General features: G+C 39.6%; 1 protein-coding gene across 1 annotated transcript in view; it reads right to left on the reverse strand.

Annotated features, from left to right (window-relative positions):
• LOC117505042 (NLR family CARD domain-containing protein 3-like) overlaps positions 1–5,635 on the reverse strand; it is a 44,173-nt gene extending 38,538 nt beyond the window's left edge. The window contains 1 exon segment of the mRNA XM_034164572.1: positions 5,501–5,635. The gene's annotated coding sequence lies outside the window, so the exon portion shown is untranslated.
• Positions 5,636–14,378: the final 8,743 nt, after the last annotated feature.

Genomic DNA, 14,378 nt, shown 5'->3' on the forward strand with positions numbered 1-14,378 from the left:
TTTAACTATGAGCACAAAGACAAAATAAGCTAGGGTACAACAATTTACCCAGACTGACTGATATGAGTAAATTAAGTACTTTTATTTATTTTTTTGGTGGTTTCTTCTTGCGTTTTGGAAATGAGGAAATGCGCACCGTGACCATCCCAAAAACACTTCATGTACTCTGAGCAGGTACGCCAGCAGGTGTTTAAGAGATGAAACTTCAGCCACTGACCCAAAAATAAATAAATGTACTTAATTCTTTCACCAAAACATCAAATCTAGGCTTGCAGCTTAGAGGTTCCTTCTGGCAAATTGTAGCTGAACTTTCACGTCATTTGGAGAAAATTCTTCTCTATACCACTTCATCATGAAGCTGGATAACTGGGGATACAAAATATCCTCATATAAAATCAACAATGTTAAAGCAAACAGAGCTCTGGTATCGGAATAGCATCGGGATCGGATCGGAAGTGAAAAAGTTTGGATTGGTGCATCTCTACATGAACGGGGTAGCCATAGCATCTACAAAATCTGCCATGATGTCATTTTATACACAACACAAACACATAAATAATGGAGGACATCGATGCAATGGTGTAACTGGTGCTCAGCAAAACCTTTATCACAGTTGTGCTTCACAGGCCAAATAAAATTGAATTATGCATTTCCTTGGCATTTAATGTCTTTTAATAATATAAAAACATAAATTCACCCCATTGCTGTCCACATGCACTCTGCCCATCTTATGATCATTACCGAAAGCGGGCAAAAGTGATGGGCTGAGCGGACCCAAAGTTAATTAAATGCTGACGATGTTATGGATTGACAGCAATCACAACACAAGTCTAAGTGATGCATTGTTTGTACATTTAATCATAATGTCTGAGTGAAAACAATTTAGGGCTTGTCTAGCTGCACAAATCATACACAGCATTAGCTTGTCCCCAGAGAGTTCCTACTTGCATCGCGCAATTTGACAACAGCTAATATCAAGCTGTGGCAGAAGTAAATTTGACCCAGACCACATCAGACATAGGAAGTGTGTAAAGCTGCTGCAGCGATCCATAAGTATTGTTCAAGTTTTGAGAGAATAGGAGAGGGAGTGACAAGATGGCGTAGAATGGCACAGCACAACAGGAGCAAGACTCAATGACGCGGCGTTTCAAGTGATGGAAAAAAAAAAAACCGCTGGATTTAATTTAATATCCACAAATATCCACATCTGATTACTGTTTTGTCAGACTTGTTCATTAACTTGCCAGTAGACATCCAGTAGGAGTTAGTTTTATCTGTGTATCTGTCTTCTGTTCATGTCTGGAAGTGCTGCACACCCACATTCAGTGGTTGCCCATGTGTCCCTTCAGAGCCCCAAATCCACCAGAGACCGACGGATTGTTAAATTTTTGCCACCTGACACATTATTCCAATCCATCACAGCGCGACTGCACCCTTATCTCTTCTCTTCCTAACCCCAAACCACTGAAGAGAAAGTAGTTTGCAAGGTTGCTAAGCAGCTGAGATATCAGCTTCCAACCTTCTTGGAAACACAAAACCCCCATGTTGTTTTACAACCAAATGAAGCAAAAAAAACAAACACACACAATAACTGTGACAAGAGGAATTTTTACCAGAACAGTGTGAGCATGAAGAAGACAAGAAGTGGTCAAGTCATGATGGGAAAAAATGGAGTACTGTTCTTCAAATAATGCAAGAATGCAACAGGGTGTGTGTGAGGAGTGTCAGGTAGACATGTCAGAACATGTCATTCTGTGTTGCGGGGTGGGGGGGGATAAAATGAGCTAATACTAAAAGATTATTGAGTGTGACAGAAAGAAAGTTAAAGAGCTGCTTGCTCTTCAAAAGGCATGTGGGATAGAGATGCAATGAGTGATGAAAGCGGGCCATGGGGAAAAAAAAAAAAAAGAAAAAAAAAAAAGAAAAGTTTTGGCTAGGGATGATGGCCTGAAGTCCCCGGCAGGGGTCTGGGGGTTATCCATTCTGGTGCATTTTCAGGTCTATTTACCCACCAAAGAAAATCTCCAAAAAATGTAATTTTTTTGTTGGGTCAGGTCAATTTTGCCACCCAAGTCTTTTCACACAACTTGCATTGTGCTACTGGTCTTAAAAAAAAAAAAAAAAATCATTGTACACAGTAAAGGAAATGACAATTCAAAGAACTCAAAAATAATAATTCTCAGTACCAATACAAATGGAACAATAGGATTATTTATGGCACATTAATAGATCAACTTGTTCAACCTTCACTCATTTCTGAGTTTTTCTAGTTTTGGCAGGAGCTTTGGAGCTACTGATGATCTCTCGTTTCAAATTCTTGGCCACCTTAAAATCCTTACAAATGTGTTTTACTTGCAGATTAATTTCTGATTACTGTACATTTAAGTTTAAAAAACTATGTAATGTATGTAATTAAAACAGTTTTACTTTTTTAAAAAAATCTTTAGAAATCTTTGATGTTCATCTGTAAATTAAAACCATAATTTATCCATTGTTGAGATAATTTTTTAGTTAACATTACAAGTAACCATGGGCATTTATTTTTAGTCCAAAATGTTTCTGATGTAGAATATATTTCTTAAAATATAAAGAAATATGAAACAGCACTGTGCTATTTTGATTATTCGATAATTAAAAAATTAAAAACTGTGTATTTTTATTAGGTAAAAACATAAATAGGTTGAACAATATAAGAATATAAAACATTCACCCAGCTCAGCAGAGATTGATTCAACATCCTGCAGCTAAAAGCAAATGTTAGCTGATGAACTTCAGCAGAGCACTAACATCACATATTTTTTAAAATACTCACTCGCCTCCAACAAATTTGCAGAAGCTTGTTGCTCAAACTCATTACTTTTGTGGTTATGACTCTCAGACTGAAAGTTAAACTCTCGTCTGTATGCTAACAGCGTTAGCATTTTTAGCTTCACCTATTAGCTTCATTGAATGTATGATTACTAGAAGAAAATGCTAATGCTAACAAATGAACCGTCAGGAGAACCACTGCGCAGTGCCAAAAAATATGACTTAACCTCCTTAAACCAAAACAAAAATAACCCCCTTCTTTGGAGATTATTGGCGGCTTGCAAACCACCAGAGAGCATTACCGCCACCAACTGTTTGCGTATGGAACTGAATGAATGGATTCTGACATATTATCAAACATAACCCGGAAATGTTCACAACGTGAGTAAAAACACGGATTTACAGTAATTTATGGAAAACCTTTGTCACTGAACAATTCACGAATTACTAATTGATTATTAAATTAATCAACTATTTTAGTCACTGATTCGCCATTATAGAGTCTTCCTTTTTAACTTCCAAATTCTCAAATTTCTGAGTATTTTCAGCCTCCTTTACTCCTCTCTGTTGGAAAATTGGTAGTAAGATTGCAGCACACTGTGCTCTCACTTTCAGTGCTTTGTTTTACTGTTTGTTGTATACATCCTAATCATTTTAGCAACTTTCTGTAGAGGTAACACCACCTACAGTCAACACAATCTGTTAAAAATTGGAGTTTCGTGCAAGATGAGTATTACGGCGGAGTCTTCTCGTTCATACAACATCCCGGTACAAACAGCAAGAGACCCTGGCTCACCGTGGATCACCATCCCAATGAGAAGGAAGCGGATGTGGTACAACGAGCACAAGCAGAAGTGGGGACGCAGGGCCGGCCGGCTAGCCAGGCTATGGAAGTGGTCACACAAACCAATGCTTCCCAGCCTCTACCTCGCCAATGTAAGATCCCTCTCTAATAAAATGGATGAATTGAGGCTGCAGGCGGGTTCAGATTCAATGTCTTGCAAAAGTATCCAGCTCCTTGGCATGTCACACATTTGAATTTGTTTATGGTGTTTCAAATACAAGAAGTAAATTGGGCTTCTCAATATAAAAAATTCTAAAATTACCTTCCTTGGACTCTACCTGAAAGCAATTCTCAACAACTTGACATAAATTAATTAAAAATATAAAAGCAAAGATGACTGGTTTGATAAGTAATCAGCCCTTTGGTATAATACTTGTAAATAATCAGTTAAATTGCTAGTTTTCTTCAGACAAGTCAGGGGATGGATACATGAACATTTCCAAGTCACTGAATATGTCTTGAACTTTATTTACATCAGTTATGAAGAAATGCAAACAGTATGGCATTCTGTGTTAAATCTGTGTGGAGAAGACAGTTCTCAAAAACTGAGTGAGTCTGCAAGGAGAAGATTGAGGAAAGCCACTAAGACACCAGACAACCCAGAAGAAGTTACAGGCTTCTGTGGCTGTGACTGGAGAAATTGTGCATAGTGCATGTTTTGCATTTTGTATCCCCAGTTATACAGCTTCATGAAGGCAATGGAAGGGTTGCACCTTGCCCTTTTGTTGTACCTGTTAGAATGACAATATATAGAATCTGTATCTGTAAACAGAGTATGTTTGGGTTGTGGATAAAACAAGACATTTGACAATGTCATCTTGGGCTTTGACAAACACTGACCATTTTCTGACATTCTTATGGAGCAAACAAAGGATGAATAGAACTGCAATAAATTAATCGATCAACTATTAAATTATTCTACAACTATTTTGACAGTCCGTTAATCATTTTGAGGACATCTGCTTAAAACAAAATCCAAATTCTTTGATTTTAAATTTTGAAATTAAATATTTTCTGATGTATTTTACTCACTGTTATATCTTTGTGTTTTTACATTTTATAGACTTAAATAATCAATTAATCAAGAAAATAATTAACCAATGAATCAGTTATGATTGTAGACCTATGAATTAATCACAAAAAAATAAACAGATTGTCAGTTGCAGCCCTGATATGTTAGTTTATTTTTTTGTCTTTGCCTTTTTCCATATCAAGAAAAGGCAAATCTGCACCAGAGATTTTCTTCTATGTTTTTAATTCATGCTTTTTTAATTTTTGGCACTTTATAGCCTTTATATTTTGGAATTTCTTTTAAAAACTTATAAAATAGTTTGGGGTTTTTTTTTTTCCACACCAAACTATTAACCACTTAAATTCAAGGTTGAAAGTTGCGGGTAGAATTTAAGGTCCAAAAAGATAATCAACTAATTCAAAAATATTCAAGAATCTATAAAAAAAAAAAAAAAAAAAAAAGAGCTTTTACAAAAGTATTTGCAAGTCATACTGGGAACACTAAGCGAAGGAATGAGACAGATTGTTTCTCTTCCAAACTGTCTGAAAGACGTCAGCAAACACCTCTCTCTCAATAAAAGGGCCAGACGCCATGCAACCTTATGAGATCACGAACACGTCTGTGTTCCCAGATTCCTTCGCAAACACCACCACAACCTTATTCACACAATAAATCGAATAATACTAATGATAATTTAAAAAAATACAATGTCTTCTCTGCCCCAGATTCCAAAAATCCCACTCGTATTCGGCCAGAATCGATTCCCGAAGTACACAAACTACAAATAAACACTTTTCACTTAATTATATCGTGAAACACGACAAAAATATATTTACCTAATCATGAGTAGGCGACAGAAGACACGAAACGCGCACTTAACTGTCCAAAAGTGAACAGAAAAGCAATCGAAAGTGAACAAAATAAACAGTGGCTCGAGCCCAAGTTAGCTCAACTAAACCCGGAAACCAGAGAGAGACAGAGACCGCAATCCTAGAACAAGCTCCTTCTTCTGTGGTGCAATGTCGCCACCTCCTGCTCCGGAGTGTATATCAGACAGGAAAATCACGATCCACTTCCCTTTACTCAAAAAAGACAAATATTTTCCAAACAGACAGAAAACCACAAGTTCTGCAAGAAAAATAATCAGGATTGTGAATTGTGTTACACTCCTGACTCTTGATGCTCTAAAAAGTTATTACAAACAAGATAAAATACAGGGTGTTTCCAAAAAAAAAATCATTAGCTGTTACCCGTTGTACGCACAGGTAATAGAGAATAGTTTTAGCCACGTCATTGTATATTTAATATCACTTTAGATAAGATGTAGTAAGTTGCATTCCATTGTGTGTATGTTGTCATCAATTTTCAAAGAGCAATTTGTGACATTCATGAGACTCAAGTCCCTTCGGCTGCTCCCTTGTTTGCACTTGGGGTCGCCACAGCAAATCCAAGGTGGATCTGCATGTTGATTTGGCACAGGTTTTACGCCGGATGCCCTTCCTGACGCAACTCCACATTACATGGAGTAATGTGGCAGGGGTGGGATTTGAACTCGGAGCCTTCTGGACTGAAACCAAGGGCATTAGCTACTTGGCCACCACCCCTGCTTCATGAGACTCAAGTGAATGATGCAGGTACATTTTAACTGAAAAAAAAAAAAAACACGCGCCTTGACTTGCATGCGCTGTGTTGGGAAGGTGTAGTGACACGGACCCACAACAGGGGCGTTAATGAACGGACAATGGATAAGCCAAAAAGTAACAATTTAATGTTGTGAATCGCACAACGAAATACAGACAATGACAGAATGTGGATCGTCAATCATACACAAGGTGACGTGTGGGCAGGCTCGAAGATAGAAGACGTCTGGCAAGAGAAGCTTCTACCGCCAACGGATCTGAAGAACACCGGAGCCGCCAAGCCCTGCGCCCCAGGTGGCCACTGTCTTCAGCAGTCAGACCCGGTACTGCTGGCAGAAACAGAAAGTTAACAGCAATCTTTCAGTGCTTAATTCCTCCAGGAGGGAAAACCTCCACCTCCAGTAACACACTCGTACAGCTCCTTGAAAACCACTTATCTGGTTGGGGTGTGAGGCGAGGCCGTCGCAGTCCACACCAAACGCCAATGCAGCAGATAAGGACACGTCGCAGGAAAACGGCTGTAAATGAGATCAGACTTTTATTTGTTAAGGATGCAGCAGAGAAGTTACCTGAGTGGTAGCTGATTTCTCGGCGGGGAGGTGAAGTTGCAGTCCGGCTTTTATGGAGGATGTGGTTGATGAGTGACAGCTGGTGTTGATGATGAGTGACAGCTGTCACTCCCAGTAGTTCCGACGCCCTCTTGTGCTTGAAGCCCGCACTCCAAGCAGGGCGCCATCTGGTGGTGGTGGGCCAGCAGTACCTACTCTTCAGCGGCCCACACAACACGCTGACCCGTTTGGATTGTAATTAAAGTGCACCCTAGCCAGCCACTACTGTGTAGTAAGTAACTTAACCATTTTAAACTTGCCCATATCTGCCATATCTGTGTTTTATTCAATGCACAAGACCCAGACTGCAACCGTGTCAACATGGATAGGCACCACCTACCCTGGTCGTCCTGACACTCCTTTGGACTTGATACAAATGCTTCCTTTTTCATTCTCTGTCCCAACATTTTCACCACATTTGATTGATTATATCCCACAGTCAACATTTAATCATTCCTTTACCAATATCAATTTGCATTTCCACATTTGCTTTTGTCAAAGCCCTTTTCCTTAAAGCCCTGTTTGCACTGGAACTCAAAGAAGCCTGACATCCCTGACACTGACTGACTGAAAGGTTTCAGTACATCTTGACAGCTGATTGAATGAAACATCTGTCCATACATCCATTTTGTATAGTTGATACTTTCACCCAGTTGGGGCCAAAGCTATCCTAAACGTTAGCTTCAATAACTGCTAGTGAAAGTGAAAAGCTAGCTATGACAGAGTGGCGTCCTGTCCAGGGTGTACCCCATCTCTCACCCAGTGGCCGCTGTGACAAGCCCCAGCTGTTGTGCAACTTTTGTCTGTTGTATTACCAGTGAGTCAGCAGCTTTACAATCAAGACTACCATTGTAAGAGTGTTCCATGATGCATAACACAAAATGTCTGACACACATCCAAAATGTCCTTTTCCTGTCCAATTCTTTTTGGAGGTCTCACCGTGATAAAAGAAGCTAACACCATTCTGAAGGTTCAGTCACATTAGCTACAACCAACAGAGGCAAAGCGACGACTCATTTTCAGTCAGAGTAGAATGTTGTGCAGCGGCAGGAGACAACAGTTGCTCTGCCGCCAGCTAGGCAGGGCCAAAATAGACCGGAAGTCTATTTTATGCCAATGCTGAGAAACTCTGCATGCCGACTGCCTGTTGGACTGAATAGACAGCGTAACATCAGCTGGTTGTTCGCTTGAACTAAATAATCCAAGACGGTGAAAAACGCTCCTAAACAGCTGTGTTTCTGTATAAAACATGTATCCAATATGTTTCTCATATATTTTGTAAAAGTGAGAAACAACCACTTCTAAAACTAAAAACACTGTTTTTTAACACATCTGAAGTGATTTCCAAGACATCTTACCGAGATACTAGTGTGTCCGCTGCGGGCATGTTGCCGGAATATGTAGCTAATATGACCATAGCATAAAGACGCCACAACCAAGTGGAGTGACACCAGACTTATGGTCCGGATATACAGCACGGACACCTAGTCTTGCCAACAGATTCTATCTTGCTAGTATCCTAAGTAACAATTCAGTTCCTATGATGGTTTCATGGAGGTGATTCCTCCAGAAATTAATGAAATCAACCAAAACTAAGTCAAATATTTACCTTATCATCAGTGCAAATGACATAACAACAATAGAAACTCAGAGGAAAAGCTCCAAAGCCTCTTACACATGCACTGCAACTTTGAGCATGGAAATATCTCACCTTGAGAAGCTTTGTGTGACGATACAAATGAATGAATCTGTGAAACTTTAACCCGGCAACTCCCTTGTACAATGTCCAGTAATCTGATGAAGATAGCTTTTCTGTATTGCCTGTTCAAAGGTTTTGGAGGGTGAACATACATGATAGGGTTTAGTTATTCATTATTGCTCCTCGTGATTCATTTTAAATTAATTTAACTGAACATTAACAGGTTGAAAAAGTGAAAATGTAAGGCTGTTTCTCATACATAAAACACTAATATATAGGCAAAAATAACTGTGTGTCCAACCCATAAGTGGATACAGAGGTGGTCTGTGGACAATACCCCGCTTGATCAAGGTGGGACCAACACACCCCCATCTCAAAGTTACTGAAAGAAGCTAACAGGCCCAACGTTGAATTTTGTGTTAATATTTTTATGGACTGGGTGGTGGTTTTCTTGATGGGTGTCTTTGGTGGGGTATAAAAAATTTATGAGCAGTTTACCTCAGGAACGTTAGTGTAAAGTGGAGCTAATGTCAGCTAAGCTACGATAACCCTATCTCCTCAAATTGCATCTGAATATTTGTTTTTGTGGATCACAATGTTTCCCGGTGTCACAAATTTTTGAAGCAAGTCTACAACTTTTTATATTGCTCACAATGTTCTACAACGCCACTTTCAGGCCCAAATTGGCTGACCTCATAGAGTACTGGGCTCCAGTATAAACAATCTGGTGTTCAAATCCTGCTATGGCTACAAAAATATGTTATCTGGGTTCAAATCATGCTACCTGTCTACATGAATATTCTCAACATTTTATGGCATAAAAATGGTTACCATAGCATTGATTTTTTTTTTTTAAATTTTTGCATATTTGCAAAGATCATTTATCAGCAATTACAGTGCTGTCTTCCTCATCCTTATATCTTGTCAGGGTTTGGATTGTTTGCATTATGTTTGGTCTGTTTTGTTATGTTCAGTAATTTTGTTTGATTGGTTTTGTTGCATGTGTGTTATCTTGCTGGTCTTTTTCCTGCTTGGGTTTTTTTCTGTCCCTATCTCTCTTGTCTGTCTCTTGATGCTTGGTGATGGGCGTTGCATTTTAAAAATTCCAAGTTTTGGCAGTGTTGCACAGATGCATGCACTGTGAAGTATGCCAACAGGGCTGCCAGATCTCTGTGACAAAATTAGCCAAAAAGCCACTCAAATCCTGTGCAAAACCTGCGCTTCCCCCTCCAAAAAAATACCAGATGCCCAGAGCACACATTCAGAGCACAAGATGTATTCATATGAAACTATATAGAGTGCATCCAGAAAGTATTCACAGCCCTGTACTTTTTCAACATTGTTTATGTTACAACTGTATTTCAAAATGTATGAAATTATTTTTCCCCTAAAAATTGTACACACAATACCCTTAAACGACAATATGAAAAAGGTTTTTGTGATTTTTGCAAACTAATAAAAAAAAAAAAAAAAACATTTTAAGGGGGGGAAATGAATTTTGAGGGGGAAAATGAATTTACCACATTTTGGAATAAGGCTGTAACATAAAATGTGGAAAAAGTGAAGTGCTGTGAATACTTTCCGAATGCACTGTATACTCTTGTGCTCTTGAAGTTCATCAGCATTGCTGTCATTGCTAAATGTTGTGTAATAGTCATAAATAACACCAGGAATGTTCCGTGTGCCAGCATTAAAAGCAATTTCTTAAAAAAAAAAAAGTTCTTTCACCTACAGGTCCAAAAATGGCATTGTGTAATTTCATACAGTGTATTATTTCCAAAAAAAAAAAAAAAAAAAAAAAATGTAGTAACACAAACTGTTGCTTTGTCTTCTCTCCATCCCGACTTGCCTGGACAACATGAATGTACTGGGGTTTTTTTTCTTTATATTTAATTACTCACGTCTTTCATTAAAAAAAAATCTCCTTTAACAGTGGAATATCCAGATAAAATGCTGAAACCGACTTCTTCTGAAAGTTCTCTGCTCTCTCAGGACGTCCCGGGTCAACAGAGGCTTAAATGTGGAGGTTTTCAGCTTGAAACAGGCTGACGACGGCGCCTGGGAGCGCTGCGTGACATCCCGCTCCGTGGCAAGTCCTTAAAGCGACAGTATCACCTCAAAATCTCTCATCAGCCGATAAATTTTCACCGAAAACCAGCTGAATTTTTCGAACCGTGTCCACTTCGATGTGTCTCACAGGTTTAGAAAAAAGTTTGATCAAACAAAGCGCCAGTCTCTCAACAACTTCTCAGACAAAGGAATTCCGACAAGGGGGCGGGACCAGTCCTTCCCAAGGAGTGCTCACAGGCGAATGACGTCACCGACAGGCGTGGAAAAACTCCTGCATGTGCACGAGGGTTCAAGCATGTCTGACGTACAAACATATGAATGAAATCCATATAGTTTTTGAAAAAAATAAAAAGGACCTATACTTTATGGACAGACCTCGTACATTGTAATTTTGGGCTTTTAATGATGCCTTTGAACTCTTGTTCTGCCAGGGTGGAATAATTGTACATCATACATCATTAATGACTTAAAAACAAGAACTGGGGAAGTTTGACTTCATTGTGGATCTTTTTTTCTACACAGGGTCAAAATTACATGCAGGCTAAAATATAGACATGTACTCCCCACTAATATTTGGTTAAATGTCTGCAAGTTGCGCCTCAGTCAGATGCTTTTGATTCCCTTCAACAAACTTCTGGGATAATTCTGGATGGATATTTGACCACTGTTCTTGGCAGAATTGGTAGAGTTGCTGTGGTCTGTCCCCTGTCTGTGTCCTTATGCTTTTACAGCTTTGAGTTCCATGTTAGCTTTCTGCCTTTTCTTCCTTGGTTTTGTATTTGGTTATTTTGTGGTTCTGCTTTTAGTTTGATTATTATTATTATTATTATTATTATTGGATGGATGGATAGCTTTATTATCATTGTCATTACTGCTCTACTGGTGGTTGGCTCTCACTGCGGTATTGTATCACTTCCTGTTCCGGAGCACAGCGGTGTTTTGCTGTATCTGTTAGCTGTTTAATCTGCGCAGTTAGATTGATCTAGTTATCTAGATAACGATTTGTTTCACAGTGTAATCTTCACCTGCCTTAAACTAAAGCACTCCTTCTGCTGAATCACCTCTAAATTATTTACACATTATTCACTTTGCGTGTTTTTAGGAATCCGCTAGCTTAGCGCAGCTACTAGCTCTTAGCCGATTTAGCATGGCGGCTTCTCCTGTCTCTCCCGCACTTTTCTGCTCTGGGTGTGAAATGTTTAGTTATTCCTCGGCCTCCTTTAGCAGTAACGGTACTTGTAATAAGTGTAGCTTATTCATAGCTTTGGAGGCCAGGCTGGGCGAATTGGAGACTCGGCTCCGCACCATGGAAAATTCTACAGCTAGCCAGGCCCCTGTAGTTGGTGCGGACCAAGGTAGCTTAGCCGCCGTTAGTTTCCCTCCGGCAGATCCCGAGCAGCCGGGAAAGCAGGCCGACTGGGTGACTGTGAGGAGGAAGCGTCAACCCGTTCACATTTCTAACCGTTTTTCCCCACTCGGCGACACACCCGCTGAGGATCAAACTCTGGTTATTGGCGACTCTGTTTTGAGAAATGTGAAGTTAGCGACACCAGCAACCATAGTCAATTGTCTTCCGGGGGCCAGAGCAGGCGACATTGAAGGAAATTTGAAACTGCTGGCTAAGGCTAAGCGTAAATTTGGTAAGATTGTAATTCACGTCGGCAGTAATGACACCCGGTTACGCCAATCGGAGGTCACTAAAATTAACATTAAATCGGTGTGTAACTTTGCAAAAACAATGTCGGACTCTGTAGTTTTCTCTGGGCCCCTCCCCAATCGGACCGGGAGTGACATGTTTAGCCGCATGTTCTCCTTGAATTGCTAGCTGTCTGAGTGGTGTCCAAAAAATGAGGTGGGCTTCATAGATAATTGGCAAAGCTTCTGGGGAAAACCTGGTCTTGTTAGGAGAGACGGCATCCATCCCACTTTGGATGGAGCAGCTCTCATTTCTAGAAATCTGGCCAATTTTCTTAAATCCTCCAAACCGTGACTATCCAGGGTTGGGACCAGGAAGCAGAGTTGTAGTCTTACACACCTCTCTGCAGCTTCTCTCCCCCGCCATCCCCTCATTACCCCATCCCCGTAGAGACGGTGCCTGCTCCCAGACCACCAATAACCAGCAAAAATGTATTTAAGCATAAAAATTCAAAAAGAAAAAATAATACAGCACCTTCAACTACACCACCACAGACTAAAACAGTTAAATGTGGTCTATTAAACATTAGGTCTCTCTCTTCTAAGTCCCTGTTGGTAAATGATATAATAATTGATCAACATATTGATTTATTCTGCCTTACAGAAACCTGGTTACAGCAGGATGAATATGTTAGTTTAAATGAGTCAACACCCCCGAGTCACACTAACTGTCAGAATGCTCGTAGCACGGGCCGGGGCGGAGGATTAGCAGCAATCTTCCATTCCAGCTTATTAATTAATCAAAAACCCAGACAGAGCTTTAATTCATTTGAAAGCTTGACTCTTAGTCTTGTCCATCCAAATTGGAAGTCCCAAAAAACAGTTTTATTTGTTATTATCTATCGTCCACCTGGTCGTTACTGTGAGTTTCTCTGAATTTTCAGACCTTTTGTCTGACTTAGTGCTTAGCTCAGATAAGATAATTATAGTGGGCGATTTTAACATCCACACAGATGCTGAGAATGACAGCCTCAACACTGCATTTAATCTATTATTAGACTCTATTGGCTTTGCTCAAAATGTAAATGAGTCCACCCACCACTTTAATCATATCTTAGATCTTGTTCTGACTTATGGTATGGAAATAGAAGACTTAACAGTATTCCCTGAAAACTCCCTTCTGTCTGATCATTTCTTAATAACATTTACATTTACTCTGATGGACTACCCAGCAGTGGGGAATAAGTTTCATTACACTAGAAGTCTTTCAGAAAGCGCTGTAACTAGGTTTAAGGATATGATTCCTTCTTTATGTTCTCTAATGACATATACCAACACAGTGCAGAGTAGCTACCTAAACTCTGTAAGTGAGATAGAGTATCTCGTCAATAGTTTTACATCCTCATTGAAGACAACTTTGGATGCTGTAGCTCCTCTGAAAAAGAGAGCTTTAAATCAGAAGTGCCTGACTCCGTGGTATAACTCACAAACTCGTAGCTTAAAGCAGATAACCCGTAAGTTGGAGAGGAAATGGCATCTCACTAATTTAGAAGATCTTCACTTAGGCTGGAAAAAGAGTCTGTTGCTCTATAAAAAAGCCCTCCGTAAAGCTAGGACATCTTTCTACTCATCACTAATTGAAGAAAATAAGAACAACCCCAGGTTTCTTTTCAGCACTGTAGCCAGGCTGACAAAGAGTCAGAGCTCTGTTGAGTTGAGTATTCCATTAACTTTAACTAGTAATGACTTCATGACTTTCTTTGCTAACAAAATTTTAACTATTAGAGAAAAAATTACTCATAACCATCCCAAAGACATATCGTTATCTTTGGCTGCTTTCAGTGATGCCGGTATTTGGTTAGACTCTTTCTCTCCGATTGTTCTGTCTGAGTTATTTTCATTAGTTACTTCATCCAAACCATCAACATGTTTATTAGACCCCATTCCTACCAGGCTGCTCAAGGAAGCCCTACCATTATTTAATGCTTCTGTTGTGAAAGTGTAGGAACACGGACCCACAACAGGGGGCGCAAATGAACGGACAATGGAGTAAGTCAAATAA

This window comes from Thalassophryne amazonica, chromosome 23 (genome assembly GCF_902500255.1).
Source record: "Thalassophryne amazonica chromosome 23, fThaAma1.1, whole genome shotgun sequence".
NCBI lineage: Eukaryota > Metazoa > Chordata > Actinopteri > Batrachoidiformes > Batrachoididae > Thalassophryne > Thalassophryne amazonica.